We start from the raw sequence: 16,070 nt of genomic DNA, 5'->3' as shown, positions 1-16,070 counted from the left end.
TATTTGCTTGTCTGGATCAAACCGCTGTATTGGCAGGTGCCGGAGCTCATCATAGTTCTTGTAACGCGTTGCAAATGTGTGGGCGGCCAATTGTTTACAAGGTAGTTAGCAACGTTTCTTTAGCTGATTATTTTAGAAACTAATTCGTCTATTGAATGACCAGGTCCCGTTGCCATTATCGTGCAGTCGTCGGCGTAGGAAATGATAGTGGTGAAGTGATTTTGGTGGCTCCCTTTTTATGTAGAAATTAAACAGAAGCCACTCTGTGGTACCCCCTGTTTAATTCTTCAAGGTTGTGAGGTTTCGCTTCGAAATTGAACCGACGTTTTCAGATAATTTGCGGTCCATCTTTTTAAACAAGGGGGAAGGGGCGAGGCTTTTATGTATTGGAGTAGCGTGCCGTGGTTGACAGTGTCAAAAGCTTTTAACGGGTCTAGTTCCAAGTAAACCGTCCTGTGATGGGTTTTTCCTGATTTAGTCCATATAGACGGACGTAGTAAAACCTAACGTCTTAAGAGTGAATCCCACCATGTACACCTTATTTTTTTTTAAATATTTACTAGTCGTGCCATCTTTCGGGAAATGCAGTAATTCGAATGCTTTTATTATTATTTTTATTATTATTATTCCGGTTATTATTACTACTACTGTTATTATTATAAGGCCTCTAAGCATTGCAACCTTTATTTATGTCTATTGTGCTTGACCTTTTAGCCTATTACTGTATGTGGAGCCTTTTAATGTATTTAAGTGCCTCTTCAGGTTTTTACTCCACATCACGAGGAGATCAAGAGTCACGACCAGATGAGAGTGTGCCATTCCAGAACGAAGCCTTCGCAGATAATGTGAGCCGACATTTCATCCTCCAGCTCACAAAAGTGACAAATTTGTGTATCGGGTGGATTTAACTTATTTGGGTGATATCGTAACCTACAGTGTCCCGTTTAGTATTCAATGAAGAGTATGAACCAGTAACAGTTGTCTAACTGCAAGAAACGCGAGGCTTACAGGCTGTGTGACATAAAAAAGATACTCCTCGAGAATAAGCCTCGTCGGAGACATTCTCTCCCGCAAAATTCTATTGCTTGGATTTGTGAAAAAATGGTGGGGCAGTCTCCCATTGGTTTCGATTTCTTGAATATCGGCCCATTGATAACAGCTCCCGTTTTCCCTGTTATAAAAGTTTCGTGTATCCGTGAAGTAAATAAACGGATTTCCTGTTTTCCAAAGAGTTCTGTCAAAAATTGGCAATTTTCAGATTTTTGCAAATGACTAGGTCGTGGAAATTGATTATAGTCTGGGAAACTCAATACAAAATTCATTTCTTTAGTTTTATTTGAAATTCTGACAGATTAATTCAAATGAATCGTTAGATTATCATGTGAAAAGGAAAAATTGACATCTGTAGGAACTTTACGGCTCGTTTTTGCCTTATTCTCTGTGTTTAACATTTTTAACTAATACTAATAATTTCAGGAATCCTCGATTATTTTGCGCTTTCTGCTATCGTTCGAATAAATAAATGCATATATAAATAATCTTTATTAACAGCACTATTATGGTAGTAGATCTTCACAATTTAATGTGCTCGCGTACTTCACTTATGTAGTTGTGCAGCATTTATTTACTACCGGCATAGTGATGCATCGAAATTATCTTTCATATCTAGTAATATAAAAAATTTTCGCACTGGCGTCCGTTGTTGTTATTGTGACGATAAAGACACTCTCCGAAGGTTTTTTACGTGCTATAGCTGTTGATAGTCCTTTACGGGATATAGATTCGGTACGTTCCGGTAACAAACACCGTTAAGGTACAAGCCCGACTATTTTGGGAACGATTTAATATGACAACATTGTACCTTCTACGTCATCCGCATTAAAAATATTGAAATAAATATGGGCGAGTAAATAAAAATTTTGGTGCCAAAACTAGCAATTTCTTAAAAAAAAAAGAAAAAGCATGCTTGTCAAAAATTAATAGATTTTTAAAGTATTTATATTTCCTAATTAAATTAAAAATAAAATAAATGAAAGGCGCAATAACCTCCAAAGAGATTTATGGCCGAGCTTCTCTTCAAATTTGCGTCGTGCTCCTTTTAATCTTTCCTACAAATTGGCCGGACATGTTTTATGCCGACTCCGAACGGCATCTGCAAGGCAGATGAGTTTTCACTGAGAGATTTTCATGGCAGAAATACACTCAGAGTGCTTGCCAAACACTGTCGAGGGGCGATCCCGCTTAGAAAAATTGTCTTCTAATTGAAAAACTTTATTTCTAAAATTTTGATGTTGCTTTTGCCCGGGCGTGAACCCAGGGTCTTCGGTGTGGTAGGCGGAGCACGCTACCATCACACCACGGCGGCCGCCCTAATTAAATTGCATTTGTTAAATAAGTAAGCCATGTCCGATTATGGGAGAATTTACTGTATAGTTACATAATAATGTATGTACATGTGAAATTGTCCCATCTCTTCAACTAAGCTTTCCAACCCTTTCGCCATGGACACATTGAGGTGAGAGTGCAACACTTTATATTTAAATTAGCAGCATTCGCTCTTTGCTCTGCAGTACCTCTCTGAAGTTGGCAAGACAACTTTTACGTGGAAAAAAATTACCTATTGGGAAAATTGCCGTGAATTTGCCGTAATTTATCCGTGAAACAAAAAAATTTGCCGTGGCCATATTTTAGAAAATACAGGGTGGCACGCCAACTTCACGTGAAGTTAGCGTGCCACTCTCAGAAAACCACCTTAGAGGCCAGCTAGAAAAATAATTCTTGCAGACGAATTTGCCGTAAATTTGCCGTAGATAAGTGGCATACTTTATAACTTCGAAAAAAAAATTTTCAAATTTTTTTTTATGTTGAACCGCCAACTTCACGTGAAGTCAGCGTGCCACTTTTCGAAAACCACCTTAGACACCAGTTAGGAAAATAATTCTTGCGCGTGAATTTGCCGTGAATTATCCGTGAAACAAAAAAATTTGTGGCGGCCATGTTTTAGAAAATACAGGGTGGCACGCCAACTTCACGTAAAGTTAGCGCGCCACCCTCAGAAAATCACCTTAGAGGCCTGCTAGAAAAATAATTCTTGCACACGAATTTGCCGTAAATTTGCCGTAGATAAGTGGCATATTTTATAAATTCGAAAAAAAAATTCAATTTTTTTTATGGTGCACCGCCAACTTCACGTAAAGTTAGCGCGCCACCCTCAGAAAATCACCTTAGAGGCCAGCTAGGAATATAATTCTTGCACACGAATTTGCCGTAAATTTGCCGTAGATAAGTGGCATATTTTATAAATTCGAAAAAAAAATTCAATTTTTTTATGGTGCACCGCCAACTTCACGTGAGGTTAGCGTGCCACCCTCAGAAAACCACCTTAGAGGCCAGCTAGGAAAATAATTCTTGCACACGAATTTGCCGTAAATTTGCCGTAGATAAGTGGCATATTTTATAAATTCGAAAAAAAAAATTCAATTTTTTTTTATTGTGCACCGCCAACTTCACGTGAAGTTAGCGTGCCCACCCTCAGAAAACCACCTTAGTAGCCAGATAGGAAAATAATTCTTGCACACGAATTTGCCGTAAATTTGCCGTAGATAAGTGGCATATTTTATAAATTCGAAAAAAAAAATTCAAATTTTTTTTATGGTGCACCGCCAACTTCACGTGAAGTTAGCGTGCCACCCTCAGAAAGCCACCTTAGAGGCCAGCTAGTAAAATAATTCTTGCACACGAAATTGCCGTAAATTTGCCGTAGATAAGTGGCATATTTTATAAATTCGAAAAAAAAAATTCAAATTTTTTTTATGGTGCACCGCCAACTTCACGTGAAGTTAGCGTGCCACCCTCTGAAAGCCACCTTAGAGGCCAGCTAGTAAAATAATTCTTGCACACGAAATTGCCGTAAATTTGCCGTAGATAAGTGGCATATTTTATAAATTCGAAAAAAAAAATTTCAATTTTTTTTATGGTGCACCGCCAACTTCAAAAATTCATATTTTTTTTTTTCGAATTTATAAACTATGCCACTTATCTACGGCAAATTCGTGTGCAAGAATTATTTTCCTAGCTGGCCACTAAGGTGGTTTTCTGAGGGTGGCACGCTAACTTCACGTGAAGTTGGGGGTGCACCATAAAAAAAATTAGAAATTTTTTTTTCGAATTTATAAAATATGCCACTTAACTACGGCAATTTCGTGTGCAAGAATTATTTTCCTAGCTGGCCTCTAAGGAGGTTTTCTGAGGGTGGCACGCTAATTTCACGTGAAGTTGGCGGTGCACCATAAAAAAATTAGAACATTTTTTTTTTCGAATTTATAAAATATGCCACTTATCTAAGGCAAATTTACGGCAAATTCGTGTGCAAGAATTATTTTTCTAGCTGGCCTCTAAGGTGGTTTTCGAAAAGTGGCACGCTAACTTCACGTGAAGTTGGCGGTGCACCATAAAAAAAAGTTAAATTTTTTTTTTCGAAATTATATAAAATGCCACTTATCTACGGCAAATTTACGGCAAATTCGTGTGCAAGAATTATTTTCCTAGCTGGCCTCTAAGGTGGTTGTATTTTCTAAAATATGGCCACGGCAAATTTTTTTGTTTCACGGATAAATTACGGCAAATTCACGGCAATTTTCCCAATAGGTAATTTTTTTTCCACGTAAAAGTTGTCTTGCCAACTTCAGAGAGGTCTCTGCAGTACAACAATGATAACGTTAAGCAGGCTGCTGTTTAGTTAAGCTCCAGACAAAGAATAAAAGGGAGAAAAGTCACTCTCTCCAATGATTACATTTCATTAAAGTCGCTAATTCAAAATTGTTGAGCCTGATTACGTCAAAGGCTTTCGTAAGAGGGGGATTTCGTGTAATTAATGTATTGAAAGTCTTGTGAGGCTGATACGAAGCGATGGGTTGATTTTCATGAAAAAAGCCGGTAGTAATTTTCAAAAGTGAATAAATTTTGTTAATGAGTGCAATGAGTCATAAATCACTGCGAAAGCTTAAATTTTATTAAAAGGATATTAAATCAAATCAATACAGTAGCGTCGAAAGAAAAGGGAAAAAGAACAGCTAATATCTTAGCATTTTTACAAAAGATATCAATCAGCTTCAGATTTTAGTTCGACCCCGGTATTTTTTAGGAACATATTGCTATTTTGTTCTTATTAGAATCTTGACAAGCCAAAAAAGTGTTTCTATCGGAACCCGCCTATGGAAGCAGAGGTAGAGGGCGGCGCCCACTCCGTTGGAAGGACCAGGTGGAAAATGATTTAAACTCCCTTGGTGTGACCAATAGGCGCCGGTTGGCGGAGCGAAGGAGCGATTGGCGCGCCTTGTTGGACGGCCATAACCGTTTAGACGGTTAAGCACCAATTAAGTAAGCAAGTAGAATCTTGACATTTTAGTGAAACAACATAAGCTTCTTTTATAGTGCGGAATGCAGATACTTAATTTACCAGACCAGCTTAAATTTGTTCCCCTCTAAATATCTTATCTGGCTCTACCAGCGTCGAGCTCTTGCAACCACGCTCCTTAAGTGGCTTAAGCCCAGATCTCATTGAAAGCTTATGGAAGATTGTGAACCAAGTGCTATCTAAGATGCTACTATAATCAAGTGCAATTTTAATGCAAGAAAATGCAATCAATGGATCTTACAGCGCCTAAGGCTTACATCATCACGCATCAGTTTGGCTTCCAACGACAAAACAAATGGAAGGCACAACTACACTTTGGCCCACTTAGCCAAAAAACAAATCGTTTTGGGTAGAACAACACAAAAAACTATCAACTAAATATTAGAAATGCACACTAAAAGCAAACGGTACAACAACCTATCGATCTTTAATAAAGATTCCTTATTCACAACTGGCCCGCTATATGTCATAAAAATCCTGTATCTAGAATAAACAGAATTCAAGGGCAATGTATACTTCAATTACTGAAATTGAACTTTTGGCCCCACCTCCAGATTTGAAGCGTGTATTCAATGTCCAGAGTATCAAGCTTATGCAAACTCGACCAGATCAAAAAATTTAAATACATATCTCTCCAAAAATGTGTTATTTGTTTAACACACAGTGTATTTGTTCAGAACAAAACTTGAATTCTAATACCTATAACTTATATGAAAAGCAAGGAATTCAAAGTTTTAGTATAAATTCATCCCCTTTTTGAAACTCTAGATTTTTACGATCAGCTCTTGAGTTTCTTACGCCAAGCCATTCGCGGCACAGTACAATTTCTTCGAGAAATTGGATAGGTTAGGTCCCCAGTTAGGACCTCACATAGACTGAATGTGTCCATAGTGTTACCAGAGTTTGTTTGACGACAAATCAGGTGCCAGCACTTATATTATAGAGTAACTCCGTCCTCTTGGCAAATACTAGACGTTTTTGAGGAACTAGCTTAATTGCTGCCTTGAAATCTGGTAACTCTGCCGCCCTAACAACTGGAGCCTTGACCTGGCGAGCGCAGGACACGAACACAGAACGTGCTCAGCCGTTTCCTCCTGCAGCTCGCACTTTTTACATCTGCTGTCACTGACGAGGCCTTATAAGCATGTGACGCCAGAAGCAGTATCCAGTTAGTATGCCCTCGTGAGCCTTAAGTATATGGTCCGACTTGAGCGCAGTTTTTGCAATGCTTCTTTGCATTCCAGAACACTTCTTGAAGAAGTACTGTGTGAGATTATTGTTTTAATCGCCGCCTGACTATCAATATATATATTGACGCGACTGCAGTTAACCCAACTCCAGATGCTCAGGCATGTACATCCCGAAGTGCCTGATCCATCAGAGAGCTTATTGTTGTTAGGCATATGCCGTTTATGATGATTGAAACGCCATCTGCTTATGCCGTAAGTTTGACTGGTTCTCCGTTGAACCGCCTAAGCAATTGACTGATAATTTGATTGGTTCAAAAATTGGGTGAAATGGCTGCCACAGAGACATACATAGGTCAGTGTCTGGAGGCCCGTTGTGACACCACAAAAATACACCATTACCTCTCTTCTTCGAACCCTTTCGAGCCTATGATGATATACTCCACGAGGTGGCTAGATGCAGAAAGGAAGCTTCTAGGCAGGTGATCTACCGTTTTCTTTTTTCGTCATCTCCAGAACTTGTACAGCATCGACTACAGTGCCGAGTTAGTACCATTCTAAGTGTGAAAACTATAGCCTTACTAAGTGTGTGAACCTGACGGGATCTCGTTAAGGTCTTAGTTTGGCCAAAACCTCTGACTTGAAACAACATAACGTAGGTTTGATGTTAGATGTACTCTTTTAGCATAGTCTTGCATGTGGCGAAGGATATACCTAAGTGTTTTTTGTTAGAAACCGGCCGCCGTGGTGTGATGGTAGCGTGCTCCGCCTACTACACCGAAGATCCTGGGTTCAGGCCCCGGGCAAAGCAACATCTTAAATTTAGAAACAAGTTTTTTCCAATTAAAAAAAAAGCTTTTCTAAGCGGGGTAGCCCATCGAAAGTGATTTGGCAAGCACTCTATCTTCCTTGCATATGCCGTTCGGAGTCGGCGAAAACATGAAGGTCCCGTCCCGCTAATTTGTAGGAAAAATTAAAATGAGCACGACACAAACTGGAAGAGAAGCTCGGCCTAAAATTCTTCGGAGGTTATCGCGCCTTGCATTCTTTTCTTTTTTTTATCTGCTTTGTCGTGCCCTACCTAGCAAGGCTGAATATTTTGTTGATCCATCTCGTGTTAGTTCAGAATTGAAAGAATAACAGCTAAGAGTTTAAGTCCATCTGAACGTATAAGGAGTTAGTCCCCATTAATTGCCAATAGCCCTTTTACAATGACTTTATCCTTCCTTTTCAGGTTTTTGGAAACACGCCTAGGAATTTGGCTTATAAGAAAAGCTCTACTTTCGGAATAAGGCGGGAATTGCAAGCGGTTACTTTTGCAAATAAGTATTCGGTATTGATGTTAGCGAAAAATTACAAAGTTGACAAATGGCGATGGTTACTAGGACATGTTTCTGAATTTCACTTCTTCATCAGCTAACTTTTCGGGAGCTGAGTATTGAACTCGAAATCCCCAAGATTCATACTTTATTCTAGTTTAAGCAGATGTCTTTATCCACTCAGCCATATGAATGCTCCGCTGCTCGCTTTGCAATTGGTCTCTAAGTATTGCCTTTTTGTTGCTGTTCCTTTACTCACTATTTGGGTACATACAAATTGTTTTTATTTTTTTTTTAAAGGCGTTGTGGCAGCGCGTTGCCCTCAAGTGGCCCAATGAAACCAGTCTAATCCGGTTCACGCGATCGATTTACATATATGTGACCCGGCCTATGAAAAGGTGGCTCATGACTCAAAAAAGAAATAGCGAGAAACAGCTGTTAACAGTTGTTTTTTTTTTTTAGTCATAAGCCACCTTTTCATAGGCCGGGTCACATATATATATATATATATATATATCAAAACTTTTTTTTTGTTTTTGCCGAGTCTTTGATGGGCAGCGGTTTGTCAAGCGTCGAGATCTGAGACCGCTCAGCTACAGAAGAGATATCATCAGCCAAGCGTAATGCTTAAAGAGAACAGAAGCAATCGTTTTATACATTAATTATTAAGAGTCGTGAGAACAGTCTTTTTTTATAAAAAAAAAGGGAGTCCGAGCTATCAAATGTGTTTGAGTGAGAGGGTTATAATCTTGGCATAAACACCGAAGTTCATTTAGTTCGAAATTCGTTCCATATTGTTTCAGCAGGAGAGGTTTAAAGTGTCTCGAAGTCCGAGAGGGAACACAGCTTGAAATTGATCCATTTAAAAGTTGTGTCATAAATATTATACCAAGCATTTCCCTTCGACTCTTGCTAGGGGAGATTGATGAGATTGGTAAGCTTTCATCGATTATTATAGGATGGAATATTATACATATAAAGAGTCACATTGAAAATTTCTTAAGGCAAATAGTAAAAATTGTTTTTGTATTGATTCGAGACTGTCTGCATGGACTTGATAATGTGGATTCCAGATTACTGAGCCATATTCTAATATTGGCTTAACTAATGTTGTAAAAAGTGGTTTAGTTACGTAGCGGTCGTTAAATTCTTTGAATTCTATATCTTTTTAATCCTATTTGTGTGGAATACTTATAGGCGTGATATCGAAAGCTTAGTAACATTGGGTTAATAGCATTGCTTTTCTTGCAACTGAACAAATTTAAATTTGTTTTCATAGCCAGCAGTGTACCAAAACCACAAGCACACACACGGTCCCATATAACCATAGTGTGTTGACGTGTACTTGCCTGCTGATGCTCAGATATTATTTCCATGGTCAAAAACGTCCACTTTAGCTGCAATAAAAACGACATACAGCTGCAGGCTTTATTGTTATCTTTGTTGTTTTTTCTAGCACATGGCGCAGCTACAGATATGAAAGCTTCAAGTTACAATTGCTGTTGTTTTATTCTGTTTATGCATGAGTGTGTGTACGTCTGTAGGACCTCCATCACTGATAAGTGGGCGTTTAATGAGTCTTGTATCAATATTTACAGTGCCTGCTGCCTCACACCACCAAGCTATCACACCACACCGAACTGCAGCTACCGTTGTTGATTGCGTTGCTATTGGTGCTGTTGATGTTGCTACTGGCGTTTTTGTTTTTACTTTGCACTTTACCTGTGCAGCTGCAATTGCATGCATAATAGACGAACCTAAATGGGATTTACTTAGCTGCAGATTTCGATTAAATGAACGTATGCATAAAACCTACAACAACAATGCAGGTATGAAAAAATGGCAATCTTCGCTATTGCTGATATTGTTGTTGTTACTGCATAACTAATTCAAGTACACGATATTGGTGAAACTTTAGCTAATAATCCAACTATTGGCCATTGGTAGGTTTAAAGCAAGAAATTAAAGAACTAATTGCAAGAGTTGCAACCCAAAGAACGTCTTGTCCCCTACCTCTTTCCCATCAAATTTTATAAGCTGTTAATCCGTTGCTATCAGCATAATGTTTGAGAAAAAGAAAAATACTCAATGCAAATTAATCTTAACTCGAACGCGTGCAGCATGCAACTTCTATTTACTTCTACGATTGTACGGGAACTGCAAATCTAAAGTTTCAATGCTAAGTACGTACTTACTCACTTGTTTGATTAAATTTGAATTTTAAAAAGCATTCGCCTGTCATTTGTACAAAAAATTCCTATCGACCTTCGAGTTCATCGCACCAAAAAACTTCATTGTTCACATGTCGTGGGTGGTCTCTAAAGGATGCTGGTGCATTTATTATTGTTGTTGTTATTGGCAATATTTTTGCACTAAAATTGATTTGTTTGCTAAGCGAATACAGGGAGTAGATCCTGAGCACTGAACTAAAAAAATTGAGGAAACGTATTGTTTGTTTAGAACCAGAATTATGTACGCCAATAGGGCCAATAAACGACTTAACTAAATTACGATTAGCAAGACACCTGAATACATCCCAAAAACTGCAGAACCGCCAGGAGAACACAATACAAAACATGTCGTTGCTGCGCAAATGAAAAAAATTTAAAAATTTTTTGTAAATTTTTTTTTATCACTGACACTGTGACACTGTTCACTTTCGATAGAGCGGGCGTCGCGCGGAAATTTTCCACGATATCTTAGATCGCATATATAGATACCGAATATAATTGGTCTTGGCCAAACAAACTTCGATTTATAGCTATCTAAAAAACTATATCCAGGGGGATGCGGTAGAAGTACCCACATTTCCAATATTGGCATGAGGCAATAATGAGACCCTGGTCATCAGCTTATTAGCTTATGTGGTTATATTGTTTAGCACAGTCTTCAAAAGCAAATGAGCTTAAGAATTAGCTGATAATTTGATAACAAGCTGAAGTGAATACTTCAATAGATATGTCGAGATAATTACATAATAATTTCGAGCTCACATTGTTATCATTTCGCGACTAATTCGGTACATTTTCAGTATCGTATCAGGACTGTATTGGGATAATTTACGTATATGTATTTTATATATATTATATTGGGACTATTTCCACAAAATTGCAGAACCATCTCCGGATCGTTTTTCGGGATAATTTAGCTACTAACTCGATATAATTTCGGGATTTTTAGCGTTATCTTTCGGTATCGTTTGGGTATTTTTTCCTAGACTTTTATATAGACTTCATATCATAAATCTAACTATCCTTCGTTTTGCACGAACATCACAGTGAAACCCTGCAAAGTCTCGTTTTTTTCTTGACTTCTTTGTTCTGAGACAAGCAAAGCTCATTTTGACATTAATTTAAATTTTTTTATTTAACATGAATCAGAATTTGCGTGAATATTGAAACAAAACATTCCATTTGACGTTTTCATAGAGCGGGATTTGACCCCATGGCTCGTACTTACAAACAAGGCGCGACGTACCTCGAAAAAGATTCGTTTCCAATTTGCGTGGAACTCTTTTTAATTTTTGCTACAAATTGGCGGGATCTACATGTGTTATTCCGACTCCTTACAGAAATTTGGCGACTAGCTTTTCATGGCAAAAATACACTCCCATTGCTTGCCAAACCACTGTCCAGATTCGACGTTGCTTTCCAATTTGTTTCTAATTTGAAAAAAAAAAAAATTCTAAATATAACTCTGAGAAGAGTTATCGGAGATGTGTATTTTTATACTCAGCTGAGCAGAGCTCACAGAGTATATTAATTTTTTCTCATAACGGTACCCCGTAAATGCATAAACTAATCGAGATAGATACAGACTTCTATATATCAAAATGGGAGTGGCGCCTCCCACTTTTAAAAGAAGGTAATTTAAAAGCTTATTAAGCTGTAATTTGGCAGCTGAGTATGTAATGTTCGGTTACACCCGAACTTAGCCTTCCTTACTTGTTTTATTTTAAATTTATTGGTCATAACTTGGTAGACGAGGCACTGCATAGGGGTTTCCACAATGTCTCTAATGCAATCATCATGGGCCAAACTAAATTGAAGTATATCCAGCCATAACAGGCTGCAGGAGGATTACTTCACAATGGGAGTTGCACCAGGCCACGAAATCAGTGGATACGATGAGGGACCCGTCAAACTTATGGCGTACGCAGATGACTTTGCTACTGTCACAAGTAGAAAGTGCCTTCCAACAACTAGCTCTTTGATGGATTGGGCGTTTCTGAATATACACCAGTAGTGGAATTCACTAACTTCTTTAACCACATTAGCCATCGCTTTATTTGCGAATCTATAACTATAACGATTTCGTTATTCAGTAACTATTTTGTATCGATATTTGTTTATAGACAACAGCTGTGTTGTTAAATAAACGGCAAGTAAATTGGCTGCGTTAAAAATCACGAAAATAATTTCTGGTAATTTTAGTTAAAAAAGAAAATCGGAACTTTAATTAAATACTTTCAAACACGAAAAGCTGCTTTATAAATCAAATGGCATTTGAGTACTTGGCGTACACATGAAGAATTACTAAGTCCATCGCCAGTGGACAGACACCTTCTTAGAGATGTAGATAACCCATTCCACTGGAATGCGACGGAGTTTCGACAGCTGTACCGACTAACCCCAGACTTGGCTCATGATATTATTTCTCAACTTGTTGGTCAATTAAGGGGTACAAGAACAACTGCGATATCCACAAGAGAAGAAAAAGAAATTAATACCGCATTTATTTACCTTTTATTAAAATATGTAAAAATGCTTTTAAAGGCAGTTAGTATACGGTATTTATTTATGTTTGGCATTCCTTTTGTGCTTTTCGCATTTTTTAGGTTTCGTTAAGCTGTGCTGCCACCTCTCTACTATTAAAATGAGATTTAAATGTCATTTTTTTCGAGTCGCTAAAACTAAGTTAGTGAATAGTAGAATCCATAAGGCAAGCGACAAAATCGTTAACTAAAATCTCGACAAATCGAATCGTTATAAGTTAGTGAATTCCACTACAGGGCACTGGGCATCTAATATCGGGTTGGCCTAAGAGGTAAAAGGTTCCCCAATCGAACCAGGCCTAAGCTAGGAGGGGTGCCCCTGCATATTATCTAGGAACCATTCTAGACAGTAAATTGTCGTGGCCTTTATGCGTGTAAAAGAATGTTGGGTGTACGTAGACCCCACGTCGCCCCACCGCCCTATCTCTCTCTCTCTCTCTCTCTCTCTGATTTAGTAATTACAGATATTGTCTATCTCATACTATGGAGTTTTATATTAAAACCCAAGCAGGAATCAAGGCAATAATATCGCATAGCGCAGCATCTAAAAGTGTGTTAGAGTGTAAGCAATATATGGAGAGAATCGGGACAGGGAGAAGCATACATCTATGTTGGATCTCGTATATGAGAATAAGTGGGAATGAAAAACACGGGTGAGGGCGCATACCTCGAAGCTTGCTCCATAAACGCCTCAATTAGTTTGGGCGAAATTAAGAGAAGGCACATTATCGAAGAAGCGGGAAAGGCGTGGACCCAAGCGCTGGACTGTAAAGTATAGATGATCATGTGTAGCTTTTACAACCTTAGACTAACAAAGTTATTCCTACCATTTAAAAGAGCGGACCGCAAACTCATGGCGGGTTTCAGACTTGACACTGCCGTCTGGCGTCACATGCCCTTAAGTTAGGGTTGGTCAGTGAAAGAAGATGAGGGAAGTGTGGGTTCGAGGAGGAAGCGATCGAACAGCTTCTAATATTTGCCAAGAGTTCCGAATTATTTTATAATATCATAGGTCCTGGTTTTTGATAAGATTTTTTAGTTTCGTCGTTAAATAAACTTTTGCTAACACTATGGAGTCCATAGTCTATGTGAGGTCCTCGCGGACCAACCAGTTCAACCTAACCAGGTCTTTGAAGAATATTCTGAAAAAAAGAAACTGCAAAAATTGCATTCTTAGAACTAATGGATGTCCTGTCGACCTGCCACTCTATCCTAGTCCATTAGTCCATTTTTAAGTGTATGAACTGTTTTGTGTGATGTTTTATAAGAGCAACCTAATATTAACTTTTCTAGAAAATATAGCAATTACGCAGAACGCCCAACAATTTCTCCCCTGTGCGCTGGTGCACTTGTAAGTTGACCTTCAGTGCACTGCACCTACACATGACGGCATTTAGAAGCAAGTGGATATCATTCCCTCAGGCGCTGTGCCCTGCAATTGCTAGCTGCCTCTTTGCCGTTCCAACGGGTTTGTCAACAGATTGTGTCTATTTAGTACTTCGTATGTGGCTTGCACTTAATTAAATTTCCAACACCATAGAATTTTTACTTTTTTTTTAATTCCGCAAAGTACTCCTAACCAGTGTTGCCAGAACTTTTTCAGAAAAAAGGCTAGATTGACAAAAAAAAAAAACTAAAAAGGCTAAATAAAAATTTATAAGACTAAGAAAAAAAAAACTAAAAGGTTAAGGCAACTTTCTATGCGTTTTATTTCTATTTTTCTTTCATAAAAGACATTACAGAATAAAAAATAAATTTTTACTCCAATTTCATAAAAAATAAAAAAAAAATTGTTAGCAGATGCTAGCTGTGCTTTAAATTAGAAGGGATACATGATAAATAAAACTGCACTAAAGTCTATAAGTTTTCCTAAAATATTTGAGGTGAATGGTTTTTTATTTGCAAATTTTGCCGATACAACTATTTTCAATAAGGAAATCTACTTTTCGTTCTTTTAAAGAACCCATGAAAGATGTAAACTCTACATTCCACACTGCCTGAGAACCTTTTTTTTCAAGTTTTTGTTATGTGTTTTACACCGACTCCAAAAGTAATTTGGCAAATGAATTTTTGGAGGGAATATTTTCATGACACTTTCTGGGATGGCCGAACCACTGGCGATGAGTGACCCCCGGTTAAATAAAGTTTTCAAATAGGTTATTATGAATACGAAATAAAGAATCTGAAGTCAAGATGGTGTCTTCTTATAAGGCCAAGAAATTTTATATGTGCAATAAAACTTATAATAAGGTTATACCAGGCATACTTAACCAACGAACCGATATCATTTCGTTACGATAATCAACGTTAATAAACGAAACGAAATGACTTTGTTTCGTTTATTAACGTTAATTATCGTAACGAAATGATATCGGTTCGTTGGTTAAGCATGCCTGGGTTATACTGTGGTACACCAATCTTTATTCAACCTCATTATTATAACATGTAAGCCTGATTTTTGAAGGGATATATATAAGCCTTACATAAAAGGTTCTAATACAGCAATTAGCTTATTTTAATAAGGCCTTATGTAAGTAAGTTATCCCAATCGTGTGGATGCGATTTGCCACGGGTCGAGTCCGTCGTTTTACGCAGCATATATGTAGCTCTTTTGTCTACATGTGGACTTAAGATACCCAGTTAAATGTTTCTGAAATCAAAAACTAAATTTCCCTCGGAAGCGGTTTCGAAGCAGATGAAACAGTCATAGAATCGAGTGGCAAACACACAGAATGAAAATGATATTAGGTTGATGTTGCCTTAATAATGTTACTACGTATCGATTTCTGCCTACCATAATCTGTTCCTTAGCCCCTCAAAATTTTTCAATCTAGCCCAAATTCATTCAATATTCTTAAAATTGAATCTGAATAAAACTGTTTATCAAAGTTTCTAAAATTTTGAAAAAAGCTAAACAGTTTCTAAAACAAAAGCTGAAAAAAAAGCTTAAAGCTAAATCGCAACTTTTCAAGCTAAACGGAAAAAAGCTAAAATGGCAACACTGCTCCCAACCAGCGCCAAACCGAAACAATTAACTACACTAACACATGTTAAAATGCGCGTGCATTTGTGTATAATAAACCACATATGAGAAGAAACTACGTCGGAGTAATTGTTTATTTAACTGCATTTTATTGTTTGGTGGTGTCTGCTTTTAGGCGTTGCAACTTTTAACGGAAGTGAATGCTTACAAATTTATTTAATTTTTTTCTGCATTCTTTTTTGCCAAAGCAGTTTTCAAGTGTAATTTGCGGTTTCCTGTTTTTCTACAAATCCTTTGTTTCCGCTTAAGTCCGGTTGGTTTACTTTGTTACTGGAAAACACATCAGAGAGATTTGTTTGGACTAACTCTAAAAAAGTTGCATACTTAGTAA

General features: G+C 37.7%; 1 protein-coding gene and 1 non-coding gene across 8 annotated transcripts in view; one reads left to right on the top strand and one right to left on the bottom strand.

Moving 5' to 3' along the window:
- The window catches only part of fra (frazzled), a 508,015-nt gene that overhangs the window by 58,663 nt on the left and 433,282 nt on the right, over positions 1–16,070 (bottom strand). The gene's annotated exons all lie outside the window — the stretch shown is intronic.
- LOC137247378 (small nucleolar RNA snR44) lies at positions 8,304–8,447 on the top strand. The gene has a single exon (XR_010951842.1). It is a non-coding gene; the product is annotated as a small nucleolar RNA snR44 (small nucleolar RNA).

The sequence above is a fragment of the Eurosta solidaginis genome, chromosome 3 (assembly GCF_040869045.1).
Source record: "Eurosta solidaginis isolate ZX-2024a chromosome 3, ASM4086904v1, whole genome shotgun sequence".
Lineage (NCBI taxonomy): Eukaryota > Metazoa > Arthropoda > Insecta > Diptera > Tephritidae > Eurosta > Eurosta solidaginis.
Note: the sequence above shows the minus strand (reverse complement) of the source record. Positions and strands in the feature narration are given on the sequence as shown.